A 23,825-nucleotide genomic window follows, 5' to 3' on the forward strand; every position below is an offset into this window, starting at 1 on the left:
GAGGTTGCAGTGAGCTGAAAGTGCACCACTGCACTCCAGCCTGGGTGACAGGAGTGAAACCCTGTCTCAAAAAAAAAAAAAAAAAAGAAAAGAAAAAGAAAAAGAAAAAGAAAAAGAAACCATGAAACAAAGCCCTACTCAAGGTAATCATGTAGTAAGTTAACTGTGTGCCAGCAAATAAGTGAACGCAGAAACCAGAATTCCTGCTATTTATCATCTGCATGACCAGTTTAAAACCAAAAATTACTAGATATATGCTGGTTTGGTTTCCACTTAGATTATACAAAGTTTATGAGTTCACTACCATGCCCCAACAGTGAAAAAATCCAGATAATCTACAAAATCATCATTTCTTCAGTCTATTAGAGAGATTAGATCTCACATGAAGTTAAATCCAAAGAGTAAAATCCATGTCTGAGGAACATCCATAAAAGCAGATAAGAAGAAAAGAAATGAGGCCGGGCGCGGTGGCTCACGCCTGTAATCCCAGCACTTTGGAAGGCCGAGGCGGGTGGATCACGAGGTCAAGAGATCGAGACCATCCTGGTCAACATGGTGAAACCCCATCTCTACTAAAAATACAAAAAATCAGCTGGGCACGGTGGCACGTGCCTGTCATCCCAGCTACTCAGGAGGCTCAGGCAGGAGAATTGCCTGAACCCAGGAGGCGGAGGTTGCGGTGAGCCGAGATCGCGCCATTGCACTCCAGCCTGGGTAACAAGAGCGAAACTCCGTCTCAAAAAAAAAAAAAAAAAAAAAAAAAAAAAAAAAAAAAAGAAGAAGAAAAGAAATGATATTTTAATAAATTTTTGCTATGGTTTGAATGTGTCCCCAAAAAAGCGTGTGTTGGAAATATACTTCCCAATGCAACAGTGTTGGGACATGGGGCCTAATGAGAGCTGTTTATATCCTGAGGGCTCTGCCCTCCTGAATGTATTAATGTTGATCATAAAAGAGCTTGAGGTTACAAGTTCAGTCTCTTGTTCGCTCTCACCCTTCTTGTCCTTCTGCTACAGATGTCTCAGCAAGAATGCTCTCGTCAGAAAAGGCCCTTCGATCCCAACCTTCACAACTGTAAGTCAAAACAATTTCTGTTTATTATAAATTACTCATTCTGGGCTGTTTTTTTATACAGTCCAAAACAAACTAAGGCAATTCTTAAAATACGAATTATGGATTAGTGTGACAGTTTAGAGTCCTTGGAAACTGTAGGCACAATGGCTTTCTGCCTCCATGGCCCGCTCACTGGAAAGATTGAAGAAAACGAGTATGCTAGTGAGAGTACCTTTTGGTGTTGTAGAGGCATAAAACCTTGCTCACTTCCTAGATTTTTTCCTTCATAGAAAGCAAGAATCATTGGGCCGCTTATGGGGAAAGGTGCTTCTCATTACTTACATAGAGTTCCTTCACCTACACATGCCCTAGAATATGCAGATTTGATCCAGCTTAGCTTACTCAAAGAATGTATGTGAATAAAAGGAGGGTGCAGTCACTCATTCCTGTAATCTTAGTACTTTGGGAAGCTGATGCTGACAACATAAAAAGACCCTGCCTCTACTAAAATAAATGAGTAAGATAAAAATACGAATTTGCTGGGTGTCATGACAAATGCCTATAGTTTTAGCTACTCTGGAAGGTGAGGGTGGAGAACTGCTTGAGCCAGGAGTTCCAGGCTGCGGTGAGTTCTAGTGGCCACTGAACTCCAGCCTAGGTAACAAAGCAAAACTCTGTTTCTGAAGAAAAAGGAATAAAAAAGGAACAACAGCAACCATCAAAGTAAGCACTAAACTAGTACATATATCCTGTAACAATTTTGCAATATTTCCTGTTGTAAAGTTTATTTCTTAAAAGACTTAATTTGGCCGTAGTTCTGCTAAAACATTTTCCTCTTCAAGTGTAGCTCTAAAAATCTACAGATGAGACAAGTAGGATGGTTGTAATTTATAAAATCAAATTTTAATAAGTAATAATTAAATGTCACCTAATACTTTGTTTTTTGGATGGTTCACATTTTATGTGTCAATGTGTTATATACCTGTCATGAAAAAATGTGATTTGTATATGTATGGTCATTGCATTCTTATACTCCTATAGAAATATGCTCATTTTTCCTTTTACTTGTTACTGTAATGCAAACTTACAATAACTTAGCAATACAAACTAACCTTCTTTCAATGCACATACAACATGCATTTATTAAATCAATGTCTTTGGTGTTTTCTTTTGTAAAGAAAAATCATGTTTTACTAGAGAAGAAAATGTGTAATTTATGCCATGGGTTAGTATAAAACTTAAGTAATTATTGAACCCAGAATAGGAGAGTGAAATTTCAGTGGATTGACTTTTTCTAGATTTTTTAATTTGCTAATATGCAATTTACACATACTGTCTAGCTTCACCAGTGTTTCAGAGCTTATTGTGCTGAATTATACTTACTTAGATGCACTGTAAAAGAGATTATAAGATATATTTTATATTTTGAAAAGACACTCAGTCTACGGCCATACCACCCTGAACGCGCCTGATCTCGTATGAAAAGACACTCAAAATCTCTCCTTCTTGCTCCACAAAATATAATTTTGGTAAGTCAATCACATAAATTAATACTTTGACCAGTGCATATAAAGTATATTATCTTGCAAGGGATAAATGTTGTGCAGTGTAATATACATGAGCATAGTAAGTATGACTTCTCATTTAAATATCAGCAGATAAATTCTCTGACTGTAAAACATCTTATAATTTAGGGATGGTTTAAGCATGGATTTTTTTTTTTTTCCAAACTGATGAGAACAGCCAAAGGCCAATTAGGGATATTATGATTTATTTGAGTAATATCTGAAAGTCTCTTGTTGTCATTAATAATGTGTCCTGCAGATGTTTTAGAACATGAATATGCTAAAAGGGTTTTGTAAAATTATTTCTCTGATATCTGCTTCATCAGTAATCTTAGTCATTCTCAACAGAAATTGGCTTTATGGACTTCCTTGGGCAGTGGGTTTAATACATTTTTGCCACATATCTAAAGGCATGGTTGGTGATAGTCTCAGTGTATTGACTTTGTTCATGCCTGAATGAATATCTAGCATTTATGCCTTTTTGTATATTTAGTATCTGTATGATGAATGTGACATGAAATATGAAAAAAATTAACTTCGCTTGAAAACATTGTTTATATACTAAAAGCATTTAATTTAACAGTATATTGAAAAAGATTGAAAATAATGATAATGGTTATCATTTTCCATAAAATAGGGTAATTATGTTGAAACTTCTTTCACTTTTTACCAGATTCAATAAGATATTTTGATAAATTACAATAAAACACTGCTCTTTGGGGATTAAATAATTTACTTTCTAGTGATACATTTAAAACTCCAGCTGAAATTTTAGTGAGCATTTTGTTTCTGGTAGTATAACAAGCACAACAGAAAGAAATTGAAATGATATAAAAAAATTTCAAAAAAATGCTAGAAAGAAGACGCAAGGAATCACAAAAATGTAGGACAAATTGAAAGCACAAACTGTGGTGATAAATGTAACTGTAAACATAAGAATTTACTATAGAGATAAATGGACTAGATGATGTGTTTAAAAGACTGTCATAGAGTATTAAAGATAATTCTGCCACATACTTTTTATAAGAGAAAACTTAAAAACTTAAGAAAAAAGTAAAGATTGAAAGGAAACAAATGAACACACATACCCTGTAAATACTAAGCAAAGCAAGCTAAAGGAACTATACTAATCTTAGTTAAGATTGTCTTTAACGTATAAAATACTACTAGACTTGAAAATTATCTTTATAATGATAAAATACACAGTTCATTAAAATGACATAATAGTTTGAATGCATTTTCTAACATGGCCTCAATGGCCTCAAATGCCCAAAGGAGTACAGGGCGGAAAAGAGAAATACAAGAAACAATGTATCAAGCAATAAACATATTGGAAAATTCTGGCACACCTCCCTGATCTTGAATAGCATGATTAATAAATTTATCCCAATGAACACATGTCGAACACATTACCCAAATGTTCCAAAATACATATTTTTTTCTAAGCACATATATAGATAAAGTATAATGGCCAATTTCATAATATTTTTAAAACTGATCTTATATTGTTCCATAAATACAAATGCCTACATCTCTGAGAATAATATCATTAACCTCTATAGAAATGATAGAAGAAAACTATTAGAAGTCATAGATTTAGAAATTAAGGCTGAATGCTGCGGCTCACGCCTGTAATCTCAACATTTTGGGAGGCTGAGGCAGGTGGATTACGAGGTCAGGAGATCAAGACCATCCTGGCTAACATGGTGAAATCCCGTCTCTACTAAAAATACAAAAAAATTAACGGGGCATGGTGGCAGGCACCTGTAGTCCCCACTACATGGGAGGCTGAGGCAGGAGAATCACTTGGACTTGGGAGGCAGAGGTTGCAGTGAGCCAAGCTTGCACCACTGCACTCCAGCCTGGGTGGCAGAGCGAGACTTCATCTCAAACCAAAACAGAAATTAATGAACATTGAATAAATAAGAAAATGTAACAAAACTTGTAGAACACAGGTAATGTGATTCAGAGACAAATTAATTGTTCAGAATGTATAAAGGGAAAAATTGAATATAAATGAGCTAAACACATTTAACAACAAAAAGAATAATTGTAAAAAACAAGCAAAGAAAATAGTAGAGTTGAAATTAATGAAAGAAAAGACAAATATCAGGAAAAAAACTCAAGAAATTATAGAATCTACATACTCTATGAAGTAATTAGGTGGCATAATGAACTGTTAAAGTTTGAAGATGTATATAAGGTGAACCAATTTCTAGATAACAAATGACTTTATGAAAGTTGACACAAAAACAGAACACATAAAGACTATGATTTAAAATCTTCCCATGAAGAAAACTATAGATTCTGGTGGCTTCATCAGTAAAATATTTCAGATATTTAAGGAAAAATAATATAGTCTTATACTCAATCTTTCTGAAAGAAGCAAAAGAATCAATATTCTCCACCTTATTGTAGGTATCTGACATAACTTGATTACCAAACCTGGCAAGAACAGGGAAGCTATAAGGAAATTCTTTCCTGTACATAGATGCAAAAGTTCCAGATATGAATTTGTATTTCAAGTTCACATCATGTAAAATGGATAAAGTGTAACGACCAATTTCAATATATTCCCAGATTCATTTAAACTATAAAATTCATTAATAAAATGTAGCACAGATTCCATGATTACTCAAGGAATCACAAAAATGTAGGACAAACTGAAGCCCAAACTATGGTGATAAATGTAAATGCAAACATAAATATTTACTATAGAGATAAATGGACTAAATTTTGTGTTTAAAAAACTGTCGTAGTGTCTTAAAGATAATTCTACCACATGCTTTTTATGAGAGAAAACTTTTAAACTTCAGAAAAAAGTAAAGGTAGAAAGGAAACAAATGAGGTGAACAAATTCATAGATTGGTTCATGATACAAGAGATATTCATATATCATGAAAAGGATGCATTGAACATGTATCAAAATCATCTGGTGAACTTGTTAAAATATGGATAACTTGCCTACAAGTAATCAGACTTTCTGATTCAGTAAGTCTTGGGTGAAGACCAATGATTTACATTTCTAAAAAGTTATCAGATGATGTTGATACTGCTGGTCTCGGGAAGACATCTTGAGAAGCAGAAGTATTTTGTTACATCTTGAGAAGTAGGAAAAGTATTTTGTTAGAAAAATCAAAGACAGTAATCTCTAATAGGGGCAGTTAAGATATTTAATAAAAAATCACTATCCATGTATTTTATTAACTATAAAATAAAACACCTTGTTACCCAAAGAAGGATGAAATTATGTTTCCCTGACTTAGAGAATGCAATATATTAATATATCATTATATTTAATAGAGCACCATATTGAAAACATTTATTTGAGGCCAGGTACAAGACAAAAGTGCTTATTTTTACCACTTATATTCATCTGGGCAATTTATTAAAGGGCCCAGCCATTGAGATGCAACGTTTTTTTTTTTTTTTTTTAATGGTATAAAGAATAAAAGAAGAAATACTCTGCAGATGGTTTGATTACATGGGTAGGAAATTTTTAAAAAATAAAGTCTGAAAGTTAACAATACAGTTAAGCAATAGTCCTGGCTGTCAAATCAATATGCAAAAATCAATTATAGCTCTAAATACTTTCAACAAATAGAAAAGTTCAACAGTATAAGATTGGTAACAATCATGTGTTGAATTCAAGCTTCCTGCCCTTTATTGCCTTTCACTGCCTACTGTAAACATCTACCGAGTTATGATTTCAAAGGTAACTTTACTTTTTAATAAACTTTAATTATAGAATTGTTTTAGATTTACAGAAAAATTCAAAGATAGTACAGAGTTCTCATATACTTTACACTTGTTTCTCCTATTGACATTTTATATTCATATGGTATATTTGTTATCATTAACAAAAAATTTTTTTCATTAAATAAATTCATACTTTATTCAAATTTGTCTTGCTTTCAGTTGGCAAACTAAAAACATTTTCTGTTCCAGGACCCCACACATGATAGATACCACATTAAATCAAGTTTTCATGTCTTCTTAAGCTCTTCTTGACTACGACAATATTTTATACTTTCCTTGTCCTTAATGACCTCAAACATTTTGAAAACTTCTTGTCAGTTATTTTGTAGAATGTCTTTCTATTTGTACTTGGCTGGTGTTTCTTTTATGGCTAGACAGGGATTATGGGGTTGTAGTAGTGTCATTCTTGTCATATCATATCAAGGGTAAATATTATCAAGAAGACTTATGACTCAGCTAAGGTGGTGTTCATCAGGTTTCTCCACTATAAAGTACTTTTCCCTTCCTTTTTATATTATATTCTTTGAAAGAAATTAATTATGTACAGGAGTCATGACTCACTACCTTGAGGCTGGGATATCTGGTTTTTCTGCACAGGGAGTTGTCTATTCTACCCCACATATATATTTATCCGATTACTTATTTGTATCAATATGAACTTAAGAATCTTTTAAGTATATATTTTAGACTATAATCCAATGTTACTTTTTCTTTCCCTCAAATAATTGCAGTGTTGCCCAGTGGAAACTTTTCCAGTTGGCTTCTGTGTCCTTTTTATAAGCTCCTTTATCATGTGCGTGTGTTTTTGTGTGTGTGCATACATACAGGTATCTGTGTGATCTAACCACCTCCTTACTTTTAAGAAGTAAGTAAGATACTCCAGTATCATCTTGTTATAATTTCTGCCATTGCCAGAGAATCAGCTTTTCTCCAGAATTCCTAGTTCTTTTGATTGAAGAATAATATTAGAAACCAAAATTTGAACTTGAAATGCACTTGTTGTTACTGGGGTGCCCTTCTTTGTAAGAACTCTCAGCAGAAGGAGCAAGGAAAAACATGTATGTATACTAACACATAAGAATACACACACACACACACACACACACACATATCAATAAATACTTCTGTTGATAATCATTTGTACCTATTCATATTTCCAACTCAAATCCATTATCACACATATAATTTTAGCCTATTCCCTTTGCTTATCTGTAAACTTCCACTCTGTCAGTGAGAAACCTGACTCCTATGATCTACATTCCACTTAATTATTCTATTTCAGTATATGTGTATCATTTTTTAAACGAATTGTTAATCCAGGTAACTGTTTTTAAAGTTGCATGTTTGTGACTAAAATGTCAATACCATTTTGGGTTCTGTTATCAATAGGAGAGGAAGAAAGAAGCACTGGTAGTGTGAATAAATATTTTATGCCGTGGAGAGAAAATTGTTTCTTCTTACATAAGAGTTGTTCTTCCTATGTGTGAGATTCTTTTGCATTTTGTGAGCTATGCAGCTTTCAAGGACAGCATGATTTTGGTTTAAGTTAGGTGTAGCTCTAGAAAAAGATAGGGTGAAATAAGAGATAGAGAGATACACAGATCATAGCTTCAGATATGATTACTCTTTCCAGGATTGTCCAAGGGAAAATATCTTTTAGGAAATGGATTCGATAATATCCAATGATTCTTGGGGAGAGATAATGAAAATAATTCAAGAAGGGAAAGATTAAGTTGATCATGAACTATATATCTTTATTAAAATATTTAATATCCTTCAATATAGGCTAGATTTAAAGTACTACGTGACTCCACAGGTTTAATGTATCACAGAATTTATAGAAACCAACTAAGATAATTTTTCATGTTCTAATCTCATTTCTAACACAATCTCATTTTTATAATGCAAATTGTAAGTCTTGATAGAAATGTATAATATGTAGCTTTCAGTTTTATTTTTGGTCAGATTTTCATCTTGCTCTATTTCTCAGTGAAATATTATCTTCTATTTTAGCAAGTGGTTTATTTTCCTTACTTCTAAGTGGCCAGAGAGCCCCTAGGATAAATGTTGTAAATTATTGGCCTTCAGTATTAAACATTTCTTTCAGTAAGCATTTATTAAGCATTGTCTGTGCTTCAGGCAATATGGCTGGCCCTTATACTCAAGCAGCTTACAGGTTAGAGGAAAAAATACTACATTACTATGATAACATAATAAGGGCTATTATAGAAGTATGGACAACATACTACAAACAGCAAGAGCTCCCAATGCAAAGTGTGTGTTAGGAAAGTTTCCTGGCTGTTTTAAGATAAGACCTAATGTTTTCTTACTTATTTTATACCGAGGGAGAGACTTTAGTATATATACTAAAGTCTTTTATACTTTAGTATAAAAGAATATATACATATACATAAAGTATAAAGTCTTTTATACTTTTAGTATATAGAGGGTGTGCAATAAATATTTGTTGAATGAATTGGTGAATGAAGTAATATATAAAGTACCTCTTTTGGTTGTAGTGTTCTACAAACTTTGGTCCTACAGACCTCATCTATTCTCTTATTCATTAGTAACTTTATAGAACTTGATCCACTCTATTTCACTCTTATCCTCATCCTTGTTTATTTCAATATCCATCTAATCGATCCATTTAATACCTTATAACGTCAGTTTGTTGACTCATTACCCATTCACATGCCTGTAACCTAAAAGTTGTTGTTACTTTTGAACATACTCTCAGCATCTCAGTTTCAAATTCTCACTCTCTTATCATCACCATCTGTATTTCCAGTTCTTTTCCCCTCTAGCAATGATAAACCTTGTAATCTCCAGCCCATTGAATTCCATTGACTGTTCCCAAGTTTTCCAGTCTGCCCTTGTGATTTTACTAGGCTTCTTTCTGGGCTTAAATTCCATAGTTCATCATTAAAATTATTCTCATGAATACAACTTTAATATCTTTTCTTGTTTCTCTCCATTGAGTTACCTTAAACACTACAGCCTTTGTAAAATTATTTTTCCGTTTGACATAGGCCTGTGCAGCCACAGAGGAAAGTGGTTAGTTACACAAAAGTAAGCATGTTTAATTTTAAGTTTAAAATTGTTGATTGTTTATAATTCTGTATCACAGAATTTATAATTGTTCCAATGAGGTTCTCAACTTCCTGGTAATTCTATTACATTTCCTTATTTCATTCATTTTTCTCTCTCTAAAGTTTTTATTTTGTGTCTTTTCATCTCAAAACTTCAGCTGACACTTCCCTTTCCCTTATCTTAGTAAATGATTTTATCTCATTTCACTGGAAAAATGAAAGAAATGCAGAAATTTTGTCCTATTGTTAAATTCACCCAATTACATGTCTACAATACACACTTCTTTCCCTTCAACTAAAATAAATGAATTATATGCACCCTGTTCCTATGATAAACAAATCTCCTGTTTTTATATGGTCTTATTTTCTCTCACCAATGCAGGTGTTTCAGACTGTCTTGTATCATCAGCTCCCCTGCCTGCAGAATTATTTCATCATCCCATAGTCTTTCTCCCATCTTAAAAAGTAGCTCTTTGTTTTTACATCCTTTCCAAATGGAATTGTTTATGATAGTATTTGGAAGTTAAGTATTCCTCAGGTGAGTTTGATTTAAAAAAAGAAAGACTTATTTAAATATTTAGACATGTTGTCTACATTAAAGCTAAGATACATAAATTTGCCAGAACTTTTGACTTGTCAACTGGATGTTTATTTTATATTTGATGTCATATTGGCAGAATCAGAAGATACACGGAATGTCGGTAGATATTTAGGAAGAAAAACCACCAATAGGATATAAGAACTTTCAATTAGAATTGGATCTAAATTAATTGCCTTTCCTTTTTCTTTCTTTTATCACGTAAATATCTCTTCTCCACGAAATGAAACTCACAAAACATGCAGTTGAGTTCCCTACAACTCACTTTATCCTTTCAAAATGAAAAATAATACTAATCACTTTTCTTTCCTTACAGAACATTCTAAAGAATTGATTATTTTGTTTCTGAACTTTAAGCTGTTGCACTTTATCTGGAAACCCATCAGAAACTTTTTACTGAATTCCCAAGTAGTTAGATAATTACTATTACTTAATCTTCTGAAACACCCCTAGCTATTTTTCTTTTCATAATAAATAGCCAGCAATTTACCTGAACATAAGTCTTTGATTACAAGTATAGACTTACACTGGACCCAATAATTCACTGCTGAACTTCTGAAAAAGGATATAGGTTTCTGTTTGTGTAGCAAAGCCAATTTATTGTATATTGTATATACTGAAGATTAAAGTACTCATTAATACTGACTAAATGGATTGAATGTGAGTGTGAAAAATATACAAATAACATGTCATATTCACATTAAAGCAATTCAAGTTACTGGAGGCAGATTTTAAATCAAGCCATGGGACTTGTATTAAGTCTTTTTTTCTTTTAAAAAACACAAAACAAACACATGGAGAAACTGGTTCAATGACTTTCCATAATCTAGACAACTTTTATGTCTAAGTTCTGCAAAATGTACACAAATGTTAAAATGCAGAATTAAAGCTATAGTAGTTATGATAATTCTGGGCCATAACACAAAACAATATAAAAAAAATTTCTCCCAGAGCTAAATAGTTCAGAAAGTGTGTCTTTATTTGGAACAGGCTGTTACAAAGGCATGATCTTTAATTTAGAATCAGATAGGCCAGAAGTTGGATCTAGGGTTCTGTTATAGACTACCGGAAGGCAAATCATTCAGTCTCTACTCTTCATCTAAAAGAAAAGAAGGCTGGGTGCGGTGGCTCAAGCCTGTAATCCCTGCACTTTGGGAGGCCAAGTTGAGTGGATCACCTGAGGTCAGGAGTTCGAGACCAGTCTCTCTATTATGGTGAAACTGTCTCTACTAAAAGCACAAAAAATTAGCTGGGTGCAGTGGTGGGCACCTGTAGTCCTAACTATTAGGGAGGCTGAGGCAGGAGAAACACTTGAGCCTGGGAGGCAGAGGTTGCAGTAAGCTGAGATCGTACCACTGCACTCCAGCCTGGGCAACAGAGACCCAGTCTCAAAAATAAAAATAAAAAAATAAATAAATAAAATAAATTAGAGGATTATTATAAAGCATAAATGAACTATTGTAAAAAGAAAAAGTGATATAGTCACTTTTTTTCCTAAGAGATAGTTGTTTTTGATATTCTTCAAACCACCACATTTTCCCCAGATTTATGTAAAATTTACGATAAAATTAAAAATGCAACATTTTGAAGAAACATGCTACTTATATTTAGTTCTTACAGTTGCAGATGCAGTTACTCAACATATGATGAATTCCAAATTCATGAATATTACTCTATCTGTTATATTCAGAAGCTGTATATTCATTTCAGACATATATTAGTGGAGGCTCAGAGATTAATCATCTCCAGCAGTACCCTGAGGTGCACTGATTGAGTTTTCCTTCATTAAAAAGATGAGAATGAGTAGCTAATTCTTCACATGGTCATGCCTAATGAAAATGTTCCTCAGTGTCTGGCACATGTAGCCCCTTGTCAGAGCCATGGGATTGTTGTGATTCATATTAAAAATACAGATTCCTCTGCCCTATTCCAAACCTCCTGAAAGAGAATCTCGGGGACTATTGCAGATAATTTGAATTGATTAAGAAGTTCCCTGGGTTATTTTTCTGTGGACACTAAAATTAGATACCCTTAAGAAAAGTAGAAAACACTCTAAACACAATATAGGTTAATGCAGTCAATAATAGCAAAAGATAAAGAAGGTTTATTGGAGCCATATTTATGTATATATTGTTAATAAATGCTTCAGGTCAACTGGATCCCAAACTCCAGTCACCATGATGGGAGAGTTTAGTGTCTTTACGGATGCTAGCTATCTAGCATACCAGTACCATAATTACTTTCCTGCTGTACTTGGTAGTAACTATCATTACATTTTTGGAACCTTCGCTAAACATCATACCCTGAGTCTTGATATCGCTCAGAACTGAAACACCTGAAAAGTTTTAGACTTTAAGACACTAATTTCTCATTGTAGCTCCTTGTACCTACCAGTCTCCATCTCATCTTCAAACCACATCTGGTTCTCAAGCTCATTTACAGCTTAGCCCACTGCTTGTTTTCTTCTACTCCTTAAGCCCTATATGGCTTTACCCCTTTCTCTAGCCATAGAACCCCGCAGTACGTGACTTAAATTGTTCTGCTTTTCCACCTCTACAATTCCTTTCTTTCTTTAGATTTTCACCTCATTTGATTAGAACACTCTTCCTATTCCTGGGCAGTCCAAAATGCTATTAATTTCCTTTTAGCATATGTATTATTTTAGGTTGGTACAAAAGTAATTGCCGTTTTTGCCATTACTTTCAACAGGAAACGGCAAGTACTTTTGCACCAACTCGGTTTATTTTCACACTGCTCTAAAGAACTTCCCTGAGACTGGGTAATTTCCACATTGTAGGGGAGGCCTCCAGAAACTTAACAATCATGGCTGAAGGGGAAGCAGGTACCTTCTTCACAAGGTGGCAGGAGAGAGAAGAATGAAGGAAAAACTTTCAGAAACATATAAAACCATCAGATATAAAAACTCATTCACTATCATGAGAACGACATGGGGGAAAACTGCCCCCATATTCCAATCACCTCCCTCCCTCAACATGTGGAAATTAAAATTCCAGATGAGATTTGGGTGGGGACACACAGCCAAACCATATCAACATGTTTATTGAAAAGTTATGTGCCAGACACTATAATAAGGATTTTTCTAATCTGCAGTATTGTTTTATAAAATAGACTTTATTTATATAATTTTACAGAGAAGGAAATTAGGCCTGTAAGAAGTCAAATAATTTGCTTTTTACAACATAGCTGCAAATGAGTCAGAAATACAAATCTGGATTATTTCTTCCCCAAACTGCCCCTTCTACTCCATGAAAATATTACTTTCTAGAACCTCACTGCTCTTGAGTGCTGAAAAAGAAAAAAATTGCATAGTTCTATGTCAGAACCCTAATTTGTAATTTAGTGATTGTTTTTAAAAGTGATCATTTATAAGCTTATTGGCATAATTTCTATCAAATTCCCTGTAGCAGGTTTGCCACATCTCTGCCTTGTTCATGTTCCTAACCCAATAGATGTTTGTTAATTAATTTAAATGTCTAGAAGACTTTTGATTAAACAAGCATTCATCTCTGCTACCACCAGTAGCCTCTTTAAAATTTGAATGAAAGTATAAACATGACATAAAAACCATACAGATAAAAAGAACAGAGGCGGTGACGATGAATGAAATATGACATCAAAAAGTTTAAGGTAGAATGTAGAAGTGAGAGTAGCCGTTGACTTAGCAGACTGGCAACAGCTACGTGACAAATTGAAGAAGAAAGAAGGCTAATAAAAGGTAAACACAAAAGCAAGTGTTACAAGCAGATTCACACAGCAGAAACTCAGTATTCAGAAGTTAAATCACAAAGGAGGGATTTGAGTATGGCTGAAATAGGAAGGGTAGATGACAGTCTGTACAAGGAGCAGTTGAGCTCATACATACTGTTCCTCCACATAACTAGGGAACCACCCTCACTTCCCTTACTCTGGCAGGATGTGAACATTTACATTCTGGAAAGGTAGAATGAGAAGAAGACTGAATCTGTCATCACCAGACTCATGGAATGTCTGACTGTAATGAAATCAGAGTAACTCTCTCCATCTCACACAATACCAATGCTCCCTTCGCCCACTCTGAGCTTTCTCTACCCAGAATGTTGACAATTAGTCCTATCTATACTGACTGTGGAGTAGGGATAGAGATTGCAGAAACAGCTTTCTGGGAAACTGATCTGAAAAACAGCACTTACAGATACTGATATTTGGTAACTCCCAAGAAAAGGGCCAAGCATTTGATCAGGAATCCTGCTAGTAAGGCCCACGGATTTATCATTCATACCTCCACACAACAAGCTTCTAATGTATTTTGCAATACTTCTACATTAAAATGTAAGAATATCCATTGATCACCGGGCATTTGAGAAAAATCACCAGATGATATGGAAAATATAAATAAATGAAAAAATATTAATATATAGTAAGACAAAAACTTCTTTAGATATATAAAGATAATAGAAGAAACTTCTCAAAGATTTGAAAATTGATGCTTCTGGGTAGAAAGATTTAGGGTTGGGGAATGGTATGTCAGGACCCTGTACTGCTGTTTCTTATTATATAGGACACAGACTAGGATATGGTTGGTTTTGTGTCCCTGCCTAAATCTTATGTCAAATTGGAGGAGGGCCTGGTGGGAAGTGATTGGATCGTGGGGGCAGATTTTCCACTTGCAATATCACCCTTCTTGTGATAGTGAGTGAGTTCTAATGAGACCTCACCACAGTTGAAATGAAGGAAAAAATGTTGAGGGCAGTAAGAAGAAAGTTTGGGTTACCCACAAAGTGAAGCCTATCAGACTAATAGCAGATCTCTCTGCAGAAATCCTACAAGCCCAGAAGAGAATGGAGGCCAATATTCAACATCCTTAAGAAAGAAATTTTCAACCCAGAATTTTATATCCAGCCAAACTAAGCTTCATAAGTGAAGGAGAGATAAAATTATTTATAGACAAGCAAACACTGAGGGTTTTGTCACCATCAGGCCTGCCATACAAGAGCTCCTGAAGGAAGCATTAAATTTGGAAAGGAAAAACTGGTACCAGCCACTGCAAAAACATACCAAAATGTGAAGACAGTTGACACTATGAAGAAACTGCATCAATTAGTGGACAAAATAACCAGCTAGCATCATAATGACAGGATCAGATTCACACATAACAATATTAATTTAAATGTAAAGGGGCTAAATGCCCCATTGAAAAGGCACAGAATGGCAAATTGAGTAGAGTCAGGATACACATCAATGTGCTGTATTCAGGAGACCCATCTCACATTCAAGACACATAGGCTCAAAATAAAGGGATGGAGGAATATTAAGCAATGGAAAACAAAAAAATTAAAAGCAGGAGTTGTAATCCTAGTCTCTTATAAAATAGACTTTAAACCAACAAAGATCAAAAAAGACAAAGAGAGACATTACATAATCATAAAGGGATCAATACAACAAGAAGAGCTAAATATCCTCTATGTATATGCATCCAATACAGGAGCACCCAGATTCATAAAGCAAGTTCTTAGAGACCTATGAAGAGACTTAGACTCCCACACAGTAATAGTGGGAGATCATAACACCCCACTGTCAATATTAGAGAGATCAATGAGACAGAAAATTAACAAAGAATATTTGGGACTTGAACTCAGCTCTGGACAAAGTGGACCTAATAGACATCTGCAGAATTCTCCACCCCAAATCAACATAATATACTATCTTCTCAGCACCACATAGCACTTATTCTAAAATTGACCATATAATTGAAAGTAAAATACTCCTCAGCAAATGCAAAAGAACAGAAATTATAACAGTCTCACAGACCACAGTGCAAGCAAATTAAAATTCAGGATTAAGAAACTCACTCAAAGCTGCACAACTACATGGAAACTGAACAACCTGGTCCTTAGTGAGTAGTGGGTAAATAATGAAATCAAGGCAGAAATAAATAAGTTCTTTAAAACCAATGAGAACAAAGACACAACATACCAGAATCTCTGGGACACAGCTAAAACAGTGGTTAGAGGGAAATTTATATCACTAAATGCTCACAGGAGAAAGGGGAAAAGATCTAAAATCGACACCCTAAAATCACAATTAAAGAACTAGAGAGAAAACAAATTCAAAAGCTAGCAGAAGACAAGAAATAACTAAGATCAGAACTGAAGGAGATTGAGACATGAAAAACCTTAAAAAATCAATGAATCTAGGAGCTGGTTTTTTGAAAAGATTAACAAAATAGACTGCTAGCCAGAGGAATAAAGAAGAAAAGAGAGAAGAATCAAATAGACACAATAAAAAATGATAAAGGGAATATATCACCACTGATCCCACAGAAATATAAAGTACCATATGGGAATACTATAAACAACTCTATGAAATTAAACTAGAAAACCTGGAAGAAATGGATAAATTCCTGGGCATATATACCCTCCCAAGACTAAACCAGAAAGAAGTCAAATCCCTGAATAGACCAATAACAATAAGGTCTCGAATTGAGGCAGTAATTAATAGCCTACCAACCAAAGAAAGCCCAGGACCAGACAGATTCATAGCCAAATTCTCCCCAAGGTACAAAGAGGAACAGTTACCATTGCTTTTGAAACTACTCCAAACAATAGAAAAAGAGGGACTCCTCCCTAACTCATTTTATGAGACCACATCATCCTGATAAAAAATCATGGCAGAAAAACGACAACAAAAAAGAAAACTTCAGGTCAATATCCATCATGAACAGCAATGTAAAAATCCTTGATAAAATATTGGTAAACTGAATCCAGCAGCACATTAAAAAGCTTATCTACCACAATGAAGTTGGCTTCATCCCTGTAATGCAAGGCTGGTTCAACATATGCAAATCAATAAATGTAATCCATCGCATAAACAGAACCAATGACAAAAATGACATGATTATCTCAATAGATGCAGAAAAATTCAACACCTCTTCATGCTAAAAGACTCAATAAACTCGGTATCAATGGAATATATCTTAAAATAATAAGAGCTATTTACGACAAACCCACAGCCAATATCATACTGAATGGGCAAAAGCTGGAAGCATTCCCTTTGAAAACTGGCACAAGACAAGGATGCCATCTCTCACCACTATTCAATATAGTATAGGAAGTTCTGTCCAGGGCAATCAGATGAGAGAAAGAAAGGGTATTCAAATAGGAATAGAGAAAGTCAAATTGTCTCTGTTTGCAGATGACTTAATTGTATATTTAGAAAATTCAATTTTCTCAACCCAAAAACTCCTTAAGCTGATAAATGACTTCAACAAAGTCTCAGGATACAAAATCAATGGGCAAAAATTGTAACTATAGACCAATAACAGAGAGAGCCAAATCATGAGTGAACTGCCATTCACAATTGCTACAAAGAGAATAAAATGTCTGGGAATACAATTTACAAGGGTTGTGAAGGACCTCTTCAAGGAGAACTACAAACCACTGCTCAAGGAAGTAAGAGAGGACATAAAAGGGAAAGCATTCCATGTTCATGGATAGGAAGAATCAATATCGTGAAAATGCCCATACTGCCCAAAATAATTTATAGATTTAATGCTATGCCCATCAAGCTATGACTGACTTGCCTCACAGATTTGAAAAAAACTACTTCAAATTTCATGTGGAACCAAAAAAGACCCTGTATATCCAAGATAATTATAAAGAAAAAGGTGGAGGTATTATGCTACCTGACTTCAAACTATACTACAAGGCTACAGTAACAGAAACAATATGATACTGGTACCAAAACAGATATACAGACCAGAACAATGACATCAGAAATAACACCACACATTTTCAATAAGTAATGAGGAAAGGATTCTTTGTTTAATAAACAGTGTTGGGAAAACTGGCTAGCCATATGCAGAAAACTGAAACTGGACCCCTTCCTTGCATCTTATGCAAAAATTAACTCAAAAATGGATTAAAGGATTAAACTTAAGACCTAAAACCACAAAATCCCTAGAAAAAAAAATTTAGGCGATACCATTCAGGACATAGACATGGGCAAAGACTTCATGACTAAAACACCAAAAGTAATTGCAACAAAAGCCAAAATTGACAAAGGGATCTGTTTAAAGAGTTTTTGCCCAGCAAAATAAACTATCAGAGTGAGCAGGCAGCCTACAGAATGGGAGAAAATATTTACAATCTGTCCATCTGACAAAGGGCTAATATCCAGAATCTATAAGGAACTTAAACAAATTTATAGGAAAAAAAACCCCATCAAAAAGTGGGAGAAGGATATGAACAGACATTTTTCAAAAGAAGACATTTGCGTGGCCAAGAAACATGAAAAATAGCTCATTATCACTGGTCGTTAGAAAAATGCAAATCAAAACCACAATGAGATACCATTTCATGCCAATTAGAATGACAATCATGAAAAAGCCAGGAAACAACAGATGATAAGATGTGGAGAAATAAGAACTTTTTTATACTGTTGGTGGGAGTGTAAATTAGTTCAACCATTGTGGAAGACAGTGTGACAATTCCTCAAGGATCTAAAACCAGAAATATTATTTGACCTAGCAATCCCACTACTGGATATATATCCAAAGGATTATAAATCATTCTAGTATAAAGACACATGCACACATATGTTTACTGCAGCACTAGTCACAATAGCAAATACTTGGAACCAATCCAAATGCCCATCAAGAATAGGCTGAATAAAGGAATGTGACACATATCCACCATGGAATACTATGCAGCCATAAAAAAGGATGACTTCATGTCCTTTGCAGGGACATGAATGAAGCTGGAAACCATCATTTTCAGCAAACTAACACAGGAACAGAAAACTAAACACCACATATTCTCACTCATAAGTGGGAGTTGAACAGTGAGAACATGTGGGTACAGAGAGGGGAACATCACACACCGGAGCCTATTGGGGGATCAGGGTCAACAGGAGGGCTAGCATTAGGAGAAATACCTAATGTAGATGATGGGTTGATTGGTGCAGCAAACCACCATGGCACGTGTATACCTATATAACAAACCTGAATGTTCTGCACACGTATGCTAGAACTTAAAGTATAATTTAAAAATTATGATTTTTTAATGTATTTTGATTTTTGTATCCTCCCAATCCCACTATATTTCACTTGGAGAAAGAGATGCCCTATGCTGTGTGGAGCAGAAATGCAAGAACTGCTGAAGAAAGCAAAGAAAGAAGCGAAAGCCTTAAAGTAGTGAATGTTACAGGATTTCTATTGTAGACAAGGTGAGAAAACCTATCTAACTGTGTTTCATGAGACATTGCAGAAGATATTACATTTACCAAAACAATACAGTGAAAGGGGTGCTAGTTTTTCCGGAAGGTTGACCATTGCTGACTGCATGATTTAAGCTCCTGTATTCTCTAGATTCTAGTTGACTTTGGCCAACAACAGGAGATCAGAGGGCAGTTATCTTCTGCTCCTGAGCACTCCTGCTGGCTTCCTTATTATGCCATTTCTATATAAACATGGCTACTATTGCTGAATGTTAAACCTGTCCATTGAAAATGTCAACGGGGTGTCCAATCATCACTCTCCAGGAAGGTACCAACAAGTCACCTAATGGCAGATTGATGAGAGGCAGAAAATTGTCCTTATAAGAATAAATGCATATTTCAAGGTAAAGCTTCCTTCTCTGCCTGCATTGATTCTACCAGCATGACCGTTTATGGGCTTGCCTTATCTATTTTCACTACAGAGGAAATACATCCTATGAGGTTATTTGTTTTCCTCACAAACATGACCCATTTTTGAAATATTATATTTAACCAATATACAGTGTTATTTTTCTAAAGAGCAAAATATGAGGTTCTGAAAATCAAGGGGAGGAAGGTGTGAGTGAACCTCCATTATTATATAAAACAACTCATTAGCAGAATTTTTACTTCCTTTCTCTTTGGCCAAAAGCCATATACATTTAGATGCCATGGTGCTGAGGAAAGTACATTTCTTCTAGTGAACAGAATAAGATTTTCATTGAATTAGAAATTGAGCTTGCTTTTGGATTCCTCACCAAAGAGCCAACAGGAAAATATAAGGAACTATGCTGGAAAGTGATTGATTACAACTTGCTTGAAGAAATTGGGTTGCTGTTACTCAATGGGGAACAGATTTTACTGGATTGTTTCTTACTACTTCCACTTTCAATAGTAATAGTCAATTGGAATCTATAGCAATATGATAAAGAGTGGACAAGTCTTAGGTGATTCTGTGGGAGTAAAGATTTGATTCAACCATCAGTTTAAACGATGATAAAATACCTAGCTGACATGCTGTAGGAAGATAAAGAAACTATGGAATCTGTGGTGGAAAAAAGATACTGTGATTTCAGTTTATCCATCATGATCATCTATAGATGTGGAAACTGTTGCAACTGTGTCTTATATTATTTAATTGTGTTAAATAGTAGAAATCTGCTGGTAATAGCTGACATTACAGTTTCTGTTCCAGGCAGGAACATGGCTGAATTGAGATTACACTGCCAGGATACATTGTTTGATAGCACTTCCTGTGTTTCCTGAGTTGAGAACAGAAATCACACTGTCACAGTACATTATTTGATGGCTCCTTATATCTTCCATAAGTTAGGAAAGGAAGTTCTATATAATATATGCACAAATGCACACACACACACACACTAAGTGCTAGATGGGATGTTGAATGAGATAAAGAAAGGAGAGTTCCATCTCTCTGTTCCCTATCCCCTGTATCTATCCCTTCACATTTTTCTGCCCTCACTGTGTTCTGAGCTGTTCAGAGATTCTTCTCTACAATCTTGCCTCTGATCTTTGGTTTCAGCCAATGGAAGGCACTTAGAAAGGCTCCAAGGTAGGAGGAGAGTGAAGGCAATTATTTGTTCCTCCTGCTACCTTCCTGCCTGGCTTATGTGAAGGCAATGGCCGAAATTCTTTCTGGTCTGAGAAGTTTCTGTAATACCAATTGTTCTTTAAGACTAAGAGTGGCCGGGCGCGGTGGTTCAAGCCTGTAATCCCAGTGCTTTGGGAGGCCGAGGCGGGTGGATCACGAGGTCGAGAGATCGAGACCATCCTGGTCAACATGGTGAAACCCCGTCTCTACTAAAAATACAAAACATTAGCTGGGCATGGTGGCACGTGCCTGTTATCCCAGCTACTCAGGAGGCTGAGGCAGGAGAATCGCTTGAACCCAGGAGGCGGAGGTTGCGGTTAGCTGAGATCGCGCCATTGCACTCCAGCCTGGGTAACAAGAGTGAAACTCTGTCTCAAAAATAAATAAATAAATAAATAAAAAGTCTAAGAGTAGTGGTAATTTCCTTCATTGGCTAGTCCAGTTTTGTTGTTTGGTTCTCTTATTCCTGCTTACTGCTTTTTAAATAAGTTTTTTCTTTTTTCTTTTTTTTTCCAAACAGGCCCATTTGAGTATGTCATCTGGCTGATAAAATTATAAAGTAATATCTTGACTCAGCTTAGTATTATTTGTGTATTACACTCTTTTTACTGACATTAATATATTCAATCTATCTCTTTTTTTGAATGTTTATTTTAATGTAAAGTATAAAAGCAAACACATAAATGAAAATGTTACGTATTACTTATTTTAATTGTGTTCCTTCAAAGCAATATTTAGATAATTGCTTTTAACCTCCAAAAATATTTCTTTAAAGAATAACTTAAACCATTTACATTTGTTTTCCAGCTATTTTCAAAGAAGCCGTCTCTTTATGCTTTAGCTTGTTTTTGTATTTATCTGTTCTTTTTTTAAACAAACTTTCACTGAATATCTTTTTTAACTTCTCCTTTTCCAAATTATGTTTACTTTAATATCTCTGATGCTTTGAAAACACAACCTGGTTTAAATAGAAATAATGAATACATTTATTCTTTCAAACACTCTGTATACATTAGTTGTTAAAGTTAAAAATTAAACTAAATTGTCCCTCTTGATTTCAATTTGGCAAATTTGAAATGCCCTCTCACTGTTTCTTAGTGTTTTTAAAATAATTTGAGATGTTAACATAGGTTTGCTTTTAACTTTTTAATCATGTAACTTCCCCTTTGAGAATAATTTTAAACATTTATGTATAGTTTTAAATTTCAATATCCAAGAATGACTTAAATTTAACTCTACTTTCTACAAGATCTTTTGATTTCCTCTAGGCTTTCTTCTTTTTTTGAGATAGAGTTTCACTCTTGTTGCCCAGGCTGGAGGGCAATGAATGGCACAGTCTCGGCTCACCACAATCTCCACCTCCTGGGTTCAAGCAATTCTCCTGCCTCAGCCTCCCAAGTAGCTGGGATTACAGGTGCACACCACCACACCCGGCTATTTTTATTAGGCTAGTCTTGAACTCCTGTCTTCAGGTGATCTGTCCGCCTTGGCCTCCCAAAGTGCTGGGATTCCAGGCATGAGCCACCAAGGCCGATTTCCCCTAGGCTTTCTATGCAATGGCTTCTTTACCTTGATCCTTATACGGGAGCTAAAATTTGTGTTTTTTTCCTACATAAATCTATTTTAAGACAAATTATTTATAGAAACTGTTGCTACATAAGAAATACTAAAACAAAACTAAAAACTTCTGGGCTGAAATTATTGATGATGATATAATACCTGTCACACAATCTATGAAGTAACGAAGTTGTATTGGTTAGAAAATAGTTGTTTTGAGCAGGGATGTGATAGATGTCTTCAGTTATTTAAATAGCTGCTGTGTAAAAATGATTTCCACATTATATTGGTGATGTATAAAGTTTCAAATCTATCACAAACAAACAAATACTATTAAGTAAAACTATGTAGAGCAGCAGTCCCCAAACTTTTGGAGCCAGGGACTGGTTTCATGAAAGACAAATTTCCCACGGCTGAGAGTTGGCAGAGGGTGGTTTCAGGGCGATTCAAGTGCATTACATTTATTGGGCACTTTTTTCTATTATTGTGGCCTGGGAATTGAGGACCTTTGATGCAGAGGAAGGGTTTTGTTCAACAAAGGGAGAACTTTCTGTTACTTCTGATCTAAGATCAAAAAGTGCTCTTGGATTCTCCGATCCCCTGAAGAGAAAATTGAGCTATGCATTTACAGGAGTGTTATAGATGTAGAGCAAATATTGGATGATTATATTACATTCCTTATTCTACACATTTTAGCTCAGGTAGTTTGGATTAATCAATGATATCATAATTTCAATGGTAAAATTTAAGTTTAAAGTCTGTAACAACTGATAGAACTGGAAATTTACATCAAAATGTACACTTTTGGTAATTGCTTATTAGCAACTGTCGATTTATCTTCATAAGAGGTAGAATTTTCATTTTTGTCTCATCATAGGAGCTTTCTTTAGTCATACTGAGGAAAGCATTTATTAGGCAATATAGGGTCAGGGAAGGGTGACCCAGTATTTCCACGATCCTTTTCCTCAATTTTGGAATCTCTGTAATGTACTGGAATGACTATGAGTTTATATCTGCGATTTCACCTTTTGTTCTTAAAAATTCTGGAAGAGCTTAGCTGATTTATACTGTTCTGTTAAGGCAGCGATCAATTCTTCCAGTCCATTCGTATTTGCAATCTTCCTTAGAAGTTGGCTTGCATAGTTTAGATCATTCAGAGTGAAGCAAATTTTCTTTTGCTAATTACAATTTTTCTCGGCGTATGTTATGCTAAAATAAACCCCTTCCATAAGGATTCCGAAGAGGGAGGAAATAAAATGGCTGAGCACATAATACTTCTCCATTTTGTAAACATTGCCTTGTACATAGTAAAAACATCTTATTTTTCAATGGATTAA

At 34.8% G+C, this 23,825-nt stretch overlaps 1 long non-coding RNA gene across 1 annotated transcript in view; it reads left to right on the forward strand.

Annotated features, from left to right (window-relative positions):
* The window catches only part of LOC141581454 (uncharacterized), a 33,540-nt gene extending 12,346 nt beyond the window's left edge, over nt 1-21,194 (forward strand). Inside the window, exons 2-3 of the long non-coding RNA XR_012514094.1 lie at nt 1,017-1,074; nt 2,487-21,194. This is a non-coding gene — a long non-coding RNA (uncharacterized LOC141581454). The remainder of the gene's footprint in view (nt 1-1,016; nt 1,075-2,486) is intronic.
* The last annotated feature ends 2,631 nt before the right edge of the window (nt 21,195-23,825 follow it).

Source organism: Saimiri boliviensis, chromosome 15 (assembly GCF_048565385.1).
Source record: "Saimiri boliviensis isolate mSaiBol1 chromosome 15, mSaiBol1.pri, whole genome shotgun sequence".
NCBI lineage: Eukaryota > Metazoa > Chordata > Mammalia > Primates > Cebidae > Saimiri > Saimiri boliviensis.